The sequence below is a fragment of the Macrobrachium nipponense genome, chromosome 26, assembly GCF_015104395.2.
Source record: "Macrobrachium nipponense isolate FS-2020 chromosome 26, ASM1510439v2, whole genome shotgun sequence".
Taxonomy (NCBI): Eukaryota; Metazoa; Arthropoda; class Malacostraca; order Decapoda; family Palaemonidae; genus Macrobrachium; species Macrobrachium nipponense.
Window position 1 is genome coordinate 76,195,331 of NC_087215.1, and position 16,873 is coordinate 76,212,203.

Below are 16,873 nucleotides of genomic sequence, written 5' to 3' on the forward strand. Positions count from 1 at the left end.
TAGGCCGATAGCCAAGTACACCTGCAATATGAAACTCTGATTAGAATAGGGTTAAGGAAAGTAAGATGGAAAAAAGAGAATACGAATGGAGGTACAGCAAAAGGAATGAAAGGGGTTGCAGGTTGGGAATCCTAAGTTATTCCTTCCGGGCACTGGTCGTGAGGAGGTGCACTGACGGTACAAACCCCTAACGGGTGCTTTGGGGGCCATGGAAACCACCGAATTTCTCGCTTCAAAACGACTCGAATGGGGTCGTGTAGCGTATCCTCAGAAATGCCATTCAATAATGCCCAAATGCGACTGATTAATCATTCTGTTATTAAGAGTTCCTGATACTGAAAGAACCTGACAGATTCTAAGAGACTGGTGAGCACTGCGCCATTTCCTTCTTAAAATGCCTTTAGGTGGCATTTTTGAAATCAAATGCTTCAATATAGACTTATCAGCCTTTATTTTTACTATCCAATATAATGAAACGACACTGTATAAGACAGCATTTCGCGTTCAAAAAACAAAACAACGTTAATGATCAAACACACTCGATAGTCAAACATTTCAAAGGTCTCTCCGTCACACATCATTCTCCAAGGAACTTTAGGAACAGCTATTTATTAAATAACTCTGCTGCATTGACGAATTATCCGAGATACCATCGTTAACTTATATTAATAAGGTGAGAACTTTTAGCTATTCTGAGGCGTGATGAGAGAGAGGAGGAGGAATGACGACCTCGGATCATTCTCGTATTACTGGAAACCTTTCCATACCGTTTACTGGGCGATGACTCATCCACTCACTCGTGTGATGTCGAAGCAATGGGCCTAATTTTTTTCACTGTTAAGATGTCCTCTAAAGTTTACAGTGGTTTTTATTAGTGGGGACACGTTTTTCAAGCTCCGAATTCCGTGATCGTGCCTAAATATGACTGGAATACCGACTAGCTATACGTGAACGGTTATGCCTTGTACTTGAAAAAAAATGAACGTAGTCTATTGAATTCAGATTTTAAAAAGCCCCCAATAAGCAGTCAGCATAAGCTAAAATTCCTGTTGGGTTCTGTTACGAAATGTATCACGAAAACTAAATCTTGATTGATACAATAGAAATCCACTCATATTTAACGCTGGCTCATGCATTCGTTCTAGGTATCCTAATTGCACCCGCTACCCCCTAAATAAACTAACTTACCAGCTACGTACACTCGACAAGAAAACTGAAGATACAGTTTTCATTAGCTTTCGTTCATCCAGTTTCCCCATTTGTTTTTACTGAAAAGACATATCGCTAAATTTACTCTAGAATATGAAAATATGCTGCAAATTATATCTTATAAGTTAAAACTGCAAAACGAAACCGTTCAGATACTTAAAAACACGATATATGTCCGAAGTAATTGGAATATCTCGGATGGATTCGTTCATAGAGATCTGGTAGATAGAATGTGAATTTCTGATTTTAGTACTATGGGCCGTCTCCAGAAATCATACGATCGCATTTGTCAATACGAAGGCGATCGCGGTAGTATGGTCTCAAACGAAGGATTGTCGTAGTATCCAGAAATCGTACGACAGGCCGAACTCCCATCACATTGTCTCACTGGTTAAACAGGCTTACCAACATATGCGATTATTGGGAATGAAATGATTGGAATCGATGATTACAAGGCTGTATCAGTATCATAGACAATTTCTTTTATTACCATAATGCAAAATTAAAATGGCTTTATGTCTTTACTATTCATTATAAAAAGATACTACATATCTGTAGTATATTTTGTATACTTGATATTGGCTGTCCTGATTTGGCGTGGAAATCTGAACAAACTGTTACCGCAAGCAATCTACGCAACTCATGGAACTCACCAAGATACGAAGGTACCGGAATATTAGGCGTGCACCCCAGTAGCTGATTCTCAGCGTTTAATGCTGCTTAATTTGATAAAGGAACATGAGTGTATCAACGACCGATCGACGGGTAGAACTTTGGGAAGAAAACGTCAGGCATGGCAAGAAATTACTGTGAAGTTCAACGCCATGTATCCAAATCAACCTCCACGGTCATCAAAGCAGGTCAAGCGCTGTTTCGACCACGTAAAACGCAAGTAAGGATGCATTTTTGTTTTGTAATTGTAGTCAGAGCAAATTTAGGCCGCTGGGGGCTAAATGGTTTGTAAAGTGTTAGTTAGTTAAAAGATATTTATGCTATGAAAGGCCTAGGCCAGGGCTGCTTGTTTTCAATTGTTAGCAACTACTCACATCAGGCTAGCCTAGCGTAGCTAATCCAAGGGAACACCATTTTATCATCTAAAGTTATTATATTATATAAATATATTATCTTCAAATAAATAGAATGGAGCATAGAATAGGTGGGTAAGGCTATGCTAACCAAATCATAGGGGGTGTGAGGAGTGCTCTAGGAAAGGTTAGGTTAGTAATGTCTAGCTGATTACAAAAGCAGTTGGTGTATCAGGCATTAGATATGTATAATTTATATGGATTCTTTTTAATGCCTATCATAGGAAATTGGGTAATTTTCTAATTTAGGTTTAGAATACCTATGTGGAGGATCTTACAATTTCCTGGTGGATAGAAAGCCTAGAGCACACAGCAGTTTTATCGTATTTTTAATGAGTGGATTTGCAAATAAATTAAACATTTATTAGCTTACACCCAGTTTATTACTGTAAAAATTGATGGTAAAACTTTGGCTATTTTTCTTATGGGTAGCTATATGAGATTTTCCGAAGTATAAATACTTCTTTACCCTAACATGTGAAACCAGCTTGCAAACTGGTCCCAGTTATTGTTTTTAACAGATTCAGCCAACATTTGAGATCTTGGCTCTTGTCTGCAGGTGGTCAAATGATTTGGAGTAGGCAACACCTGAAATAGGCTAGCCCCCCTTTTAATTTTTTTTTAATTGAGTTCACATGTAGGCTAGCATGTCTGGAGCCTGAAGACTGCACAATGCCTATCAGTCTTGGCTACGACAGATTGTTGCAGCTATGTGAACTGCTCGGAGGCTAGGCCTACATGAACTCAGCGGATTAGGGGAAAAAACTGAGTGGACTAGGTGATCCACTCTTGCCCGCTGTTGATCCACTCTCCGAAAAAGTACTTTTGCTTACTTCGAAAGGAGAGTAGAGGTCTTGAGGTGTTGCTCCCACCACTGATGACTCATGACTGGTGCCCATCTCCAGTGTCAGGACGTGTTAAAGTACTTTTTCGGAGGTGGATCAACAAGCGGGCAAGACTGGATCAGCTAGGCCACTTGGTTGTTTCCCTTCATTATGTTTATAATGTGCAGCCCACATTTCCAGCTACATAAAGGTCACATTATTTTCTTAAGTGCTCATTCTAATTACTTGTGTAAGAAAATGCTCAAAATTACTTTTCTTGTTGAATTCAATCATGCGACAGATATTTTTAAACTCAGTTATTCGTGGAGGTGGAAGAGAATTACACAGGATGGTAGGCTTTTTGTTATATTTTTAAATTTCATTACAATCTATTTTGAAAGTCACAGTTGTTAGAATATATTAGAAAACCAATGGGAAAAATATTTTTATTCTAATATATATTTTTTTATACTAGACTAGATGAGCAGGAAGATGCTGCTGTCAAGAAAAAAGCTATGCAGAACTGTTGGTGGTCCTCCACCAGATCTTCAAAACCATTCAGAAGAGTTTGTGATAGCTGCATCGCTTGATGGCAGAAGAATTGGCCATGGATAAAGACGTTTTTGAAACATTTCATCCATTTGATGAAACAGGAGAGCCCATACATGATGTTAAAATAAGTAAGTACTCTGATGTTCTCAAGAATGAAATTGATAAAATAGTGAACCTTCAACTAATGATGACTGGGTTTAAGATAACATTCAATGCTGTATGACCCTAAAGGTTCCAGCACTTGTATACTCTGTTTAGAAGTACTGCAGAAGAGATTTACATCTAAGGTGCTGTAGGATCAATATTTATTTACCTAATATTTTCAGGTATTACGGAGCCACTACCTTCAACCTCAGCACTATTTTCAGGTATTACGGAGCCACTGCCTTCAACCTCTCATTTGCCTTCAACCTCAGCACAATCAGAAAGTGGTGTTTCGTCTAATCATGAATCAAGATCCACATTCCTTAATCGGTCAGCTACGTCATCACCGTCTTCAATGGAACACTTAATTTTTAAACCCATAGTTCCCCATGAAACTTCCCGTCCTTCAACGCCTATTGTAACTCCAGGCAGAACTTCACCAAAATTGCGCAACACATCACGGGATGTATCGCCAATACCTCGTCTTCTCCACCCCACAGAGGAAAGCACATTCTTCACCCAAAAAATTGAAGTTGGACGATGCATACATCAAGTGGTAGGGAAAGACAAGAGGAACTGCAATCATCTCAGAATGGAAAATGAAAAGGAGCAACATATAATGGCCAAAAAAGAGCATGAACTAAAGGTGAAATTGATTAACAATATGAATGAATTTGTGGATGAAATGCACTCATCAGCAATGACTGTGTTTGCTAACTTGAATGCTTTTCTTGACAGTGCAAAAATAATTGCCTATGAAGCAATGCGCAACTCATGAATAAACTAGGTAGTTGGTTGTTGGTTGGTTTATGGAATTTAGCCTTATTGCTAGGGCTACAGTAGGTGTTATTTCCATAGATCAAGTTTTTTGCTTTTAGGAGAGAAAAATGACTCCACTGATAGGTGTGTTTGTTAAATGAAGGTTTCATCATATGGTCAGCAATTAACTTTATCATTTCTGTAATGCTGAATGGCCATAGTTGCCCCATTGATTGACATTATGCCTAAATTCCATAAACCAAACCAAACCAACCATTTCATATTTTTCTGGTTTGCCTGTGATGTAGTGTAGTATATATTTTTATTTATTTTATACTATGGTATATGAAGGTGCTCTCATGAATCAGGTGTTCCTATTTGTAAGTTAGTTAATTGATACCAAACAGTACAATGTATACTTCCAAATATTCATTTCTTAGTTTGTATGCTATGTCCATTTGCATTGTGATATTAGGTATTATATAATAGTGCTTTAATGAATCTGATGTTAAGTGAAATTAGGTATTGAGTATCGTATATGTCATTTGTATCTTGATATTAGGTATTATATTATTTTGATGAATCTGATGTTCAGTGAAATTAGGTATCGAGTATCATACATTACAAGGTTTACTTCGAAATTATATTTTCAAAATTGGTAGCCTATGCTGTGATAGGGATAATATGTACTAACAGGATGATTTATCAATTAATCAGTGTTTAGAACTTATTAGGGCTACTATAATATTTTATTGTCAATCTTATTACTTTTGCCATACTTTTATGATATTCTTACTTAAAGATTGCCCTCGCCTTCTGCAGGACACTGGCTCTTGCGTTGGCAGCCCTTTATTATATAAACCAATGTTTCTGAATAATGTATATTAGACATCATAAGTAAAGGTCTAAATAATGCTGTTATGATTTGACCTGAACCACAGGTCCAGATAGCTATGATTCAACCCAAATCACAAGTTTTATACAAATTTTTTTTATCACCATTTTCATCTTGCAAGTACGTACTAGTCTTGTCTTTCTCAGGGTGTTAGATTGACAACTATGGTAAGAGTTCCTGAATAAATCTTTTATGTTAAAAAATAGTATTTATCCTTTATCCTTTCAGTTAATCCTAGTAATCTAGAATGAATTACATCTTTTTAACCATAGATTGCTTTTGCTATTGAATATTTTTTTCAGGATGAACCAGAAAATAAATAAAATAAATCCATTAGTGTACCTTTTTAAAGGCAAACATGTAAGTTATATTTTCATATTTCATTAAGTCGATAAGAAGTGTTTTCATTTTTTTGGTATAGTGTTCAATTTACCTATGACATACAGCTGTTAGCGCTGAAAAAAGCATTCTTGTGTTAATGTGTTGTCACTTTATTCAAATCAATATTAAAATGGTTCTTAAATAATGCAAGTAATAAGATTATAGATTTATTGTTATTAAAGTGCAAATTACCAGGACTGGGGGTTCCTTGCACTACTTTAAACCTAATTAACAGAAAATGAATATATCTATTTAAACTTAAAAAAAAACTTGTCAACAATGTGGGCTCTACATTGAGCTACTTGGATATTGTTAGCTCTTTCAATGATACCCACATCAGGATCATCCAATTCAAGATTTTCTTCATCCTGTAGAGGTATCCTGTTTGTTATTGCACAATTATGCATAAGCAATTATTATGTTCCCAGTATTATTCAACTTAGTTCTGACCGGTATTGATAACACTGCCAACCTTTATTTAAGCAGTCCTCTGGCACGTTCTATAAGATTGTGAGTTTTGATGTGCGCATCATTATAACGTCTGTTTGTGTAGTATTGCCAGCAAGAAATGGTGTCATTATGTAAGAACGGCTTGGATAATCACTGTCTCCCAACAAAACACCTCTATACATGCCCGACTCTAGGCTCTGTTAGTCTTGAAGTAGAAAATATTCTGGAGTCATGAGCACTGCTTGGCCAATTTACAATTACGTTAGTGAACCTTAAAGAAGCAGTACATACAACCATGCCATTTATAGAAAAAGGGTTTTTCTGCACCTGTAAAATTCTGCATCAGGACCTCCTGGACTCTTTATAGGTATATATGTGTACCATCCACACAGCCTATCTACACCAGGCATTCCAGCTATTTGTGATAACTCCATCATCATTTTGTTCTCATCCTGTGGAGTTGGGAATTTGATAAATTATTGTGCAAGGATGGCAACAGCAGCGTAAACATCCATAAGGCACCTCGACACACTACTCTGGGCCATATCTGAACAATCTCCCAATGTCTACTGGAAATTTCCATTTGCCATGTACCTTAAGGTTACCAAAAATCAAAAATTGATTACGTGGAGAAATTAGTTTTCCTGGTAAAGAAATAAAAGAAAAACAATTGTAATATACTGCATCACTATTACTGTCATCAGCCAAACTTTTCATAACTAAAGTAGTAAGTTTCCCTCTAAACACAACAGGAAGGAAAACTGTTCAAGCTGGAAAAAGGAAATTATTTACTTAAATTCATAAAATATATAAGGAGTAATATGATAAAAACTGAAACAAAAACATTGTCCAGGAAAACTCACTGATTATTATAGTAGTAGTAGTATTACTAACTACACTGTCACCCTGATTAGATAGCAAGTAACTATATACCCACAGGTACCAATAAGGAAAGCAGCCCAGGGAAAAAGTGAGGATAAAATATGTGTAGAAAGGAAAAAAAATACAATATAAAATCACACTATAGCTACTAAAGTGTTGTGATTACTTGCATAGATGAGACAGGAAAAATGCTGAAAATGCGAGACCTATTTAGAGGAAGGAGGTTTAAAAGGCAGTAGAAGTGTGAAATTTGAAAAGGCAGCTGAAATGGATGGCATAAATGAGGAAAGGCTGAAATTGTAATAAGACTAGATGAACCTAATCTGCAATTTAGCATGAAGGCAAAGTAAGGTAACCTAATCTAAGGATTCTGTGGGGGAGGGTTAGTGACCAGTAACTGGTGCCTGATTCACATAGCTGCTGTCAGATCTAGCCTCAAGCATCAGCTGCTAGTGCAGATAAGTTTTTCTAGGCCCTTTTATTTATTTTTTTTTCCTTTTCCTCTTTCTGGAGTCCATTTTGACCTAGTGCTTCCTTATTCTTATGCTTATTAAGTTTTCTGGTGCTAAATGTCAAACAGTTTTCAGTGTTTGGCTTTTGACCAAAATTTCATATTGAACATACACTAAAAGATGATATGGAAATTGAAATTTGAATGTTTTCCCTGTATTAAAAAAACGAAGGAAAAGCTAAATAAATATTGTTTCTAATGTTCAATACATACATACATAATATATACACAAGTGCCTTGGATATACCAACCTCTTTGGTTCAGAGAAATAGGTAACTGAGATTCTATTCTCTAACAATTCAGGGAACAGTTCCTTTGAGTGTATCGCTGTTGAAACTTTTTTCGAGTAAAAGCAAAGATGAGCTATTCAATTTTTGTTTCGCTGCCTCTGCCTTTTTACTTACGGATGCATATTTAAGTCAGGTGGGGCCCAAGGGGTGAAGCCCAGGGCAGGAAAGGAACAGCATTCTAAGATGGTTTTGGTATCCTAGTATTAACCTAACGAAATACTGAAAATTCCTTATAAATATATCAATACACAGAGAGAGAGAGAGAGAGAGAGAGAGAGAGAGAGAGAGAGAGAGAAATACTTCTCTCCGTAACTGAGCTAGAATTTTATTAGCCTGTCAGAAATCAGTAATAAGGCTTACCACTATAGGTATACCTAGATTTGACAATCCATACCTATTGGTAGCCACTACCATAAGCAATTAGCTTCATCCTCTTTTTTAATGGCTTGGCCAATCTCATTTGAGTATCATATGGAACCTAGTCTTGTCAATTACACTCTACCATACTTTCTAATTTATTACAAACAGCGTACGTGGAATTTCACGCTTGCATCACCAGCCTAGCCTACTTGTAGTTCAATTTGGCTGTTCTGATTTTTAACTTTCTTGGCAATATTAACATACCACATTAAGATTTCTAGATGTATACCAATTAAAAACGTAATTCTGTATTGAAAAGGAAATTCTAAACACGTCAACGAAGCCTATTTTGAAGAAAAAGAATTCCAACAGAGGTGATTGACCGATTGTTTATGTTACGATGAGCTGGAATTCATCCATCGTCGGCATTTAGGGCAAGCAAAGACTTCTTAAAAGTATTAATTGAAAGATCTTTGTTGTGCTGTTATTCATGTCTTTTTACCACAAATTGTTTCATATTTTCGATAGACATTGTAGATGAGTCACTTTGGTAAATGTATTTTAAGGTAGAGTTGAAATTTACATTCTTTCAATTCTGCCATCACAAGGGGGTACCCATGCGACGCGTCGCTCACTATGGTTCCAAACTTACAGTTACATCGTTAAATGCGAAGGCCTGCGTATGTTCGTGTGGTTTGTTTCTGGATACGGCAAGACCATGACGATCGCATACAAAGAACCGTCGTATGATTTCTGGATACGGCCCTATGTATCACGACGACAATAATTACTCGTTTTGCTTCATGAACGGAGGTATATTGCCTCATCATAAGTGGTGAATGCAATTATTTAGTTTTCTACAAAACTTATGTTTGTATTCCAAAGGGATTAAAGTTAGCTGACGTCTATGGCACTCAATGTTGCGACGGCTAAGGTAGGTTGACCAAATCTAGTTGCATCCGCAAGAGCGTTTTCTATGATGTGAGGAGGAGCCCTAAAACTCCGAGCGGGAAAGCGCAAGTCACTGGATACTGGCTACGTAACGGATTTCACACTTTGATTACTTTGACGTTGACATGGATCGAATGCTAGTTGCTGTTTACAAAGCTACTGTCTTTAAATATAAATCTTAATCAAGGTTAAAGTAGCATGTCAGCTCAAAGATTTTCTGGCTATATGCTCCCATTACAGAGCAGTTCGTAGTAGCCTACAGCCCTACACGACTGCATTTCTTTGCCGCGAGGCTGAAAGATCTTCCACGATATAAAATTTTAATTCAATACATATTGAGTTATTTGTGGTAATAAATATTTTTTAATTAACACAGCTTTTTTCGTGAATGATTTGTGGATGAAACCCGATTTTCAAAAGTCAAGACTATATCAAGAGAGCAAGAATGACCGCACCCTGCACTAACATTTTCCACGTCTTTTTACAATCTTTGAATGCTACGGCAACTGTCGAATATAATCAAGATTAGGGTAAGAATTTCTTAGAGAATTAACTTGAATATTATGATCCTTCAAAAATTTTATTTGCTAGCATAGTGCAGCACGACCTTAGCAGTCATATCATATCGCGCAAACATAGGCCTATCGAGTCGAGGATATTTTAATTTCATTTATATTTTCTTCTGCCTTTCCCCCGTCACAAGTCCGTCACCAGTACTATAATTCTCTCTCTCTCTCTCTCTCTCTCTCTCTCTCTCTCTCTCTCTCTCTCTCTCTCTCTCTCTCTACTTCTAAAACATACTTTAAAAATGTATATATTACCACTCAATCTCCCAAAGAAAATATGAAATTAAGTAGTTATAAATAGGCAAACTTTCACATGAGCAAATTTTGCTTCTCTCTCTCTCTCTCTCTCTCTCTCTCTCTCTCTCTCTCTCTCTCTCTCTCTCTCTCTCTCTCAACTTTTGAAACATTTGAAAAAATATTATCACTTAATCTCTCAAAGTAAATATAATGAATTAAGTATCTCTATCGATAGGCCTAAGCTTGCGCACGCTCTCTCTATCGTCCTATTTCATCCTTTACTGTATTGTTCCTCACGATTTCCACAAGTAACTGCCCAAATTTTAAAACACCTCTTCATTGTTTATGATCCGTCTTCAATTACGTTATGAATTTAACGTGTTAGTGTCAAATATTACTTATAAATAAGGATTCACAGTAGGTTTTAAAAAAGGATGATCGATATTCTACCCTCAACTGACGTTACCAAACCAACATTAACGAATAATATAGAGCCTGTTTCTACATTCAAGTATAAATGATTATAGGACCTCAACAGAATCTTTATGGTGTAAAGTTGTTGGAAATCTAGAAAGCAACAAACGCTACGATTTTGAAGCTCCGCCCCCTTTCAAGAGTTGCTAGGTGTGGCATTATTGAACAATGTATGTCCGAAGATTTAAAAAAACTGTATCTTAACATTCCTTGCCGAGTGTACAACAAATTGATTTCCTTATATGAACAGCGATTCTGGTAAAATGGCGTAAAATTTCATTTTACAGCTCCTGTGTACTACTAGTGTCGTAGTCTGGTCACCTTCCTGACATGCAGGTAATCAAGATGAGTAAAAACTCATTTGGTGTTTATACACTCTTCCGTAAACAAAGGCCCAACTCCTGAAAATAATACACCTAAACCACCAGATTTCCCTATATAACAATGCACTACAAAGAAACTATAAAATATTAATTTTTATATATTTCATCAACATGAGCATGAGCCACTCCTTTTTCACCACGCACAGAAAATTTCCGCAACCATTTTTCTTGGTAAATGCTTAACTGAAACTACAATCGCAAAATTTACCACAAATTCACCACCTAAAACTATAAATAAAAGCTCCAATAGCGGCAAACATAATACAATTCTTCCTAAATAAATAACATCACAGTTGCCACAGAAGGAACTCTAGATAACAGCAAAGATCCAAGATGGAGGAGGGACACTTAATTCACTTAACCACCGATTGCCAAAGCTTAAAAAATGCAACGGTTTGATGACTAGTTCCAACAAATCCCTTTCATTAACTGGTAAGTCTCAATTGTACTTTGGTTCAAAATAATTATGTTTAAGTCTAGGAATACTCCCTGTAAGGAATTGCTATTAATACGACGAAATTCTTACCAATTATTAAAAGTACCAAGTCAAAGACCAGGCTGCAGTTTTGAAAGTAAAATCACAAAACTGCAACGCAATTAACATTGCAAAGTAATGAACTCGGCACATATTACAAATCTTGCTCTTAACCGCACATTAACACAAGTACTTTTATTCTCCTACTTTTTATAGCAGCACCCAACCCTGCAGGACTACCTGTATTGCAATTTGATGTCGTGTATTACAACTTGATGTCTTGTATTGCAAGTAATGTCTTATATTGAAAGTTGATGTCTTGTATTGCAAGTTAATGTCTTGTATTGCAAGTTGATGTCTTGTATTGCAAGTTGATGTCTTGTATTGCAACTTTGTCTTGTATTGCAAGTTAATGTCGTATATTGCAAGTTAGTCGTGTATTGCACGTTGATGTTGTGTATTGCAAGTTGATGTCTTGTATTGCAATTTGATGTCGTGTATTGCAAGTTGATGTGTATTGCAAGTTTTAGTGAATTGCAAGTTGATGCCGTGTACTGCAAGTTACTGTCGTGTATTGCAAGTTACTGTCGTGTATTGCAATTTAAGGTCGTGTATTGCATGATAAAGTCGTATATTGCAAGTTAATGTCTTGTATTGCAAGTTAATGTATATTGAAAGTTAATGTCTATTGCAAGTTTGTCTTGTATTGCAAGTTAATGTCTTGTATTGCAAGTAAATGTCTTGTATTGCAAGTTAAAGTCGTGTACTGCAAGTTAATGCCTTGTATTGAAAGTTAATGTCTATTGCAAGTTTGTCTTGTATTGCAAGTTGATGTCGTGTATTGCAAGTTAAGTAATTATATCACACCAGAAAGCCTTACATATCCAGTAATGTTTACGTGACTTTAAACCTTCTTAATCTCACTACTTGAACACTTGGCACCAAATGTGCCAATGGTGCCGATACAAAATGAAATACGGCAAAGAAACCAAATACCTTCGGTGCCCAGTGTCACGTGGGATGTAAATGACACCAAAAAATAATAATCTTTTTTCCAAAACCTTCATGTTTTGGTGGTAGCCATTAACACTGACAAGTCCAGCTCGTCTCGAGCGAGACAGACGAATAATAATAATTAACATGTCAAGTTACTAGACGTAACTATGGCGGTGAACTTTGTCGGAAACTAGGCTTACATTAATTATCATCAGATTCGTCTTTATATGTTGTAATATTAACGTCAGATTTTTCATTACGTGCCGACCTGTAAACTGAAACAATACGCGCTAGACCGTTTATATTCCCAAAAACCAATGTTTTCAAATGTTGACAGAGGCAAAGAGCGAGAGAGAGAGAGAGAGAGAGAGAGAGAGAGAGAGAGAGAGTCTCCACTCAATAAATCCTAACCTAATCTCTTTTAAAGTCGAAGAAATCCCGCGATTATCTTCTTCGAAATCCCGAGCTACTGAAACACAACAGGTGGGCATGGCAGAGGCTTCGAGATGTCAAACTATCAAAATGTCAAACTCACCAGCGGCCGATGTAGGACTAATTACATATTAGGGTGCACCTATGCGAAAAAGCTTGTGTTAAACGTGTGCTTGCGTACTTGCGTATAAAAGCTCCCACACCTATTGGCTAATACGTAGCATCTATATATGGATCCTACCCACCGAGAAACTGGTGCAAAAATTAATGCTATATACAAACGGCAAGATGTACTTTTGGTTAGCAGGCAATGGCCCAGTAATCACGGTTGCTCCCCTATTTAAGCAGAATGCTGCGAGAGATGATTATTCAGCAGGAAGTTAGTCTAGTCACCTTACGGACTGATAGATGATTTAAGCTATGAATTGGTGATATACTGGTTCAGCGAGTACGATGTTTGGCTAAATTGTACCTATCATACTTTTCAATTCAGGGCTTCATAGCACCACGAATCGCTATACTTGGCCCTTTTCCCACATAACCCAAGAAGGAAACGTCTGTCTGACATCGTCTGTGTCTCTGTGTCGGTTCAAAGAGGCCAGATATACGCAGCAGGCCTCTTTCTCCCTTTAGCACCTTTGTAAAATTAAGACGAAAGCTCCGCTATGGACCCCAAACCACAAATACGTTCGAGATCCTCAGAATCTACAGAAATTTACCACAAGTCAGTTTCTCAAAAAGTATACTACAACGGCCATCCAGCTTCTACAGCTTTGAAGCCCTACAGAAAAACTTGGCAAAAGTGCCAAAATTCTCTATTCCGGGCCCACAATACCCCTTTCCATGACAGTCTTAAGATTCCCGATGGTCATTCTAACCTACAACATTAAGAATATGACCCAAGGAACTCCATATTCTTACCAGTTCTTAGCTCTTGTATAGGAAGGAAACCGTCCTGTCAGCTGTCACTATTCAGGCCTCCATTATACACGACGTTTCTATCGCCCTCTCTCTCATTGGCTCAAAGCTTCGGTTTTTGGGCAAAGATTCTTCGTAAACGATCTCCCATTGGCTGGTGGAATGAGACCCGATTTTCACACTGTATTTCTATGGGGACGTTCTCCTTTGATGTCTAACATATATATAAATAGTTTATGGACGTGTAAGCACATACACGAACAATAAAAGGTCAGTTAATAGATGGATAATTGTAGATAGGGAAGATAGAACAACAAGGAAAGAGATAAAAGTCTAATAAGAGGATCCAAAACCAGCCATATCCCAAATATACCAAATGTCCATAAATGCATATTTAAATTTAAATATACTTCTATATGTCATTTTTTATGCCAATGCTCATGTGCAAACCTCTCCACTGACAAAGAGGCAAAGGCTTGGAAGGACCTCTGGACTTGGCCTTACCGACAGAGACGTGTTTTGAAGCTAGAGCAGGGGTCAATATTGAAAATAACTTGGTCTAAACCAAAGACATCTCTTCATTTCATTCCTAACCGCCTCTTTCAATCAGGTGGTAGCCAGTCAAACTCCTGTCCGAAATCAGGACTTATATAGTATCATCTGCTGGTTGTCCTGGGATTCTCTGGTTGTATTCTGGTCGTTAAATTAGGAACTATTCTTCTAAGAAATCGAAATCAGGAGGCTAGGAACTTGTGCTGTCGGTGTCGTCAGTATACCAACATCTCTCTCTCAATTTTCTTTTCCAAGTCACCCCTCCAGAGGTCTGTTTGGGTAGTCAGGTCTGTAGATCCTGAGGCGCTCTGGAGGCTGGAATGAAGACGATCTGGTTCAGAAATGAAAGTCAGCAGCAGCCATCTTGAATCAAACTGTATTTATTAATCTCGTTAAGATTGTGGAGACAAAATGCACTTGCAAAGCAAGTCGGTGCTTCTTTGCTTATACATTAAGAGGAAATGCTTACGTAAAATAATGAAAGACATAAAAACTACACACACATTCTTAACACCCTTCCCACCATGGGAGTTGTCCCAAGCTCCTATCAAAAATAAATACAATCAGGACTCATGGTGTAAAATAATATAAACTACTCCTCATTGAGTTCACAATTACCCATGAGTAAGTAACCTTATTCTCAAGGGTCTACTTCACAAATCAAGTAAAGTACGACAATGGTCGAATCCAGTCAGTTGCAGTCAGACTCCATTTCTTGAAGTGAAATAGGAGTTCCGTCACTTCTTGTCTACCTGAAAATAAAAGTATATGAATTACTTATTCGCAAAACATTTGACACAATTAATACAACTGTACTAGATCTACATAGTTTAATCTTCTGATAAAACTTCGAACCTCAAAATTAAACTATACAAATGCACACAGGGACAAGACTGGGCAGTTTACAAAAATGGTGGAGAAAATATCTAAAAAATCCAGTGACCTTAGATAGTCCAGGATCCCGACAGTCCCTCTCGTAGTTTCACAAAAAAAAAAAATAATAAAATAAATAAAACCTTATTTGCGCAACATTTCGCCTGTTACTATATAGTGGCTGGCACCTACTGGCAGATATTAATTCATTCATATCACTAAAAAATAAAGTCGCCCACGGAACTTACGAAATGGCATTTGTAATGCGTGCTGCTGACGCTGACAGGTTATTTAGTTATGTGTTTTTATTTATGACGCTTTTGTCCGGAAACTACGGACACAATCAACTGCTTAGAGAGAGAGAGAGAGAGAGAGAGAGAGATAAAATTTTCCAAGAGGAAACTCTTGGGGGAAAATAAAAAATCATAGAACTGAAGTCTACGATTGAATATTTCATGCGACAGACTTTGCAAATGGATTCACGAGAGACTGGGTCTATATAGTCGCAGGCAGAAAGGTCAGTGCTCCTTATTTGTGGGCTTCATCTGTAGGAAATCCGCTCATTTTCGGTGCCCCGTTTCCGCTGCCGCTTTCGCAAGAGAGCAATGTGGTGCCACAACTTCCCCAAGTATCCTTGTGGATATATTACAGTGCCGTCGGTTCAAAAGTCTGACTTCTACTGGTCGTTTCTAGTGGCAGTTTCTGATCATGAATTTCGGAATAATCAGAGGGCGTCTCGCGACGTTCTCCCGAAGGGCCTGAGGCTTCTTCCTCTCCCTCCAATATCTGGGGGGAGCTTCCTGTGTAGTCTTGGCTGTGTAAGTCCTCTCGGAGCCCCTTGAAACAAGCGACTGTAGAGCGAACGAACCATTTGATAAGATAAGTGGAAAGGAGTGTAGTGACTGCAACTCTCAAAGGTGTAGTTCCTCTAATGTGCTCTCTACACCAGTGAAAAATGGTGTAGTGAATGCAACTCTCAAAGGCGTAGTTCCTTTAGTGTGCTATCTACATAGTGTATTGAATGCAACTCTCAAAAGTGTAGTTCCTTGTGTGCTATCTAGTGTGTTCTCTACACCAGAGGAAAGGAGTGTAATGACTGCAACTCTCAAAGGTGTAGTTCCTTGTGTGCTATCTAGTGTGTTCTCTACACCAGAGGAAAAATGTCTTGCAACAGAAATCAGAAAGTGGTTCGGTGGAGAAAATGCCAAAGCCAAAGGACCACTCGATGAACACCTAAGGAAACGCAAGAAGTCTATCCAGAAAGTATAAAGGGTAAACCCCACAAAAAAGTTAAGTGAAATCCCAAAGTGATGTTTCAGTGAAGACACTTTGAGAGACAGTGCTGAAGCGTTTGGAGGTGTTTCTGTGTAGTTGAGTTTTTGAAAGAACCTGTCCTGACAGAAGAAGATCTCTTCTCTTAGAAGAACCTGTTCAGACAGAAGAAGGGCTCTTAAAGGAGAACCTGTCCAGAATTTCTGCATCCTTGTAAGTACCATGATGATTTCCCAGTTCAGAATTTCTTTGTCTTGAATGTCAACTTTCAACTCGAGTTCATGACTGTGAATGCCAGGGTGAAGTTTCTGTTTACGAAATGACTTGGTGATGTGATATTATCTAATATAGACAGACTATTGTTAGTTTTCAGGTCAAATCTTAACGTTTCACTAAGTGTCC

The 16,873-nt window shown here is 37.6% G+C and overlaps 1 long non-coding RNA gene across 1 annotated transcript in view; it reads right to left on the reverse strand.

Annotated features, from left to right (window-relative positions):
• Positions 1 to 13,367: 13,367 nt before the first annotated feature.
• LOC135199888 (uncharacterized) overlaps positions 13,368 to 16,873 on the reverse strand; it is a 30,925-nt gene continuing 27,419 nt past the window's right edge. The window contains exons 2-3 of the long non-coding RNA XR_010311147.1: positions 14,279 to 15,078; positions 13,368 to 13,928 (exon numbers count right to left, since the gene is read on the reverse strand). This is a non-coding gene — a long non-coding RNA (uncharacterized LOC135199888). The remainder of the gene's footprint in view (positions 13,929 to 14,278; positions 15,079 to 16,873) is intronic.